Source organism: Sander vitreus, chromosome 3, assembly GCF_031162955.1.
Source record: "Sander vitreus isolate 19-12246 chromosome 3, sanVit1, whole genome shotgun sequence".
Classification (NCBI taxonomy): domain Eukaryota; kingdom Metazoa; phylum Chordata; class Actinopteri; order Perciformes; family Percidae; genus Sander; species Sander vitreus.
The window spans coordinates 12,280,504-12,282,628 of record NC_135857.1 but is presented as its reverse complement, the minus strand read 5'-3'; the positions used below and the strand labels follow the sequence as shown (position 1 = coordinate 12,282,628).

The 2,125-nt window shown below is 34.3% G+C and overlaps 1 protein-coding gene across 1 annotated transcript in view; it reads left to right on the top strand.

Moving 5' to 3' along the window:
• LOC144515288 (extracellular calcium-sensing receptor-like) overlaps nt 1-2,125 on the top strand; it is a 193,621-nt gene that overhangs the window by 32,035 nt on the left and 159,461 nt on the right. The gene's annotated exons all lie outside the window — the stretch shown is intronic.

The window sequence follows — 2,125 nt, the reverse complement described above, 5'->3', positions numbered from 1 at the left end:
GTCAGAATGTTTTGCGGCATGATATTGTCGTAGCGCTCTGTGATTGGTTATCCTCCCTCCAGTCACTTTTCTCAAACATCAGTAGATGTGGTGGTACTTTTTTCTTAGACATATCATTTTGATAACCCACAAGCAAATATGGCTATATTAAAAGTGTATCTAGAAGCACAACTTTAGGCTGTTTTTAGTCTATTGGCCTACTGTAGGCTTAATAATAATAATAATAATAATAATAATAAAACATTTATAATTTGATTAACAATATTCTGTAATAGCCCTTAAAAGGACAGTCCCGAATCCTTTGCTTCAGATGTTGTATTTATACTCTTTAAAAAAAATGTATACTAATGTAAACCTCGATGACAGATAATGTAATAACAAGATCATTAGACCTGCTGTGATTGTCGAGTGGACAGTAGTTGATATAGGCGTGATCCAAATTAGAGCTAAATGTTTATTATTGCCTTTTCCTTCAAAAGTAAAATATCTCCACTTTAAAAGAGTTGACACTATACTGATGTAGTCCTACTGAGTCCTTAAATGAGAGGTTTTACATCATTGATCACTGTCAACAAAAGATATACATATACAGTACCAGTCAAAGGTTTGGACACACTCACTTGAATGAGAAAGTGTGTTTAACCTATATGCCTTGATCAGGGTTTTAAGGTGTTGCAAATATGAACATGGCTTTAATTATTTTTATATCATATTGCTCTGAAAAACTACTATGATTTAAGAAATATCAGTGCTACTTCTCAACATTTATTGAATTGATTGTATATGTTGGCAGACATTACAGGCACCTATTCATGCATGTTGGCAGACATTACAGGCACCTATTCATGCAAGCAGAGAACACAATAGTTTGTTCTCTCTTTTATCACTTGGATTATGCAGGTGATGGTGCAGAAACAGGTGAAGTCCTTGTAGATCTCTGGCACTTTGAGGACAGACAGATCCAGCAACTCTCCACTGTTGTCTTTGTATAGTGTGCTCCTATTTAAGACAAATTCATTGACATCAACACATAATATATTAGGTGTACATAGCTTTCATTAACATCATTACTATCTTACCTTACCTTCTCTGCTTTGGTTTTGTGGACATCACGGTCATTTTCTCTCCCGGGCCTGGTTGTGCACACTGTGAATTTAAGCAAGATAAATAAATGATAAGTGTATGTAACATGATGTGTGTGTAGTTGTAGTATTATATATATATATATATATATATATATATATATATATATCATATATATATATATACATAATATAATAATAATAATAATATATAGTTACAATTAAATTATTATCAGACTTGCCAACGTTCTTGGTTTGTGCCACTGCTGCCTGCCCTCTGCACACAGGTGAGTACAAGGGGAACCAATGGGATTTTGCGTTGGGAGTAATGTACTGACTGGAACAACACAGTAGTGTGGTGTGGTTGTACAACACTGGTCCACGCACATGATGCAGCTCAACAGGGTTACTTCAGTCACACCTGGAAGAAGAAAAACTGAAACACAATACTTGTTCTTTCTGTTCAGTTTGCTTTATATTGATTTCATTAGGGTAAAAATAAATAACTGCTACTTTAAATAGTGTTGTATTATAGTAGTGGAATTGTACTTACAACTTTCTATACTGACTGATATGGATTTTATTTTTATACTAATGTTATAAGAATGTATAACAATATCTGAAAAACATACAACAGTGATGTAAAAACTGATACAAACAATCCAGTCTCTTTTGTTTTTCAGTTATATTACAGTTTAGGTTTTACTATTGACTTTAACATCTCTGAAATTCCAAGCCAAATCCCCAGGAACATGTTTAACCAAACGAGGAAAAATACAAAGTGAGGTCATTAAATATCAGTTGTAAATACACACATACTGTCAGTCATATGTCGTTCAATCTAGCTAAACTATAAAGAAAATCTATTTGTTTATGGACATCAAGCTAGGCTATATGCTAGCGCCATATGCTACGTGCTTAATTTATGTTACTCACCCTCGTAGTTGTGGACCTAACTTGATATGTCCCACTTCAACGCTTTCTCCTCTCATCCGTTTCCTGATGGGTGCAGGTGAAAGAGCGTCGACCATTCTGTGCACATT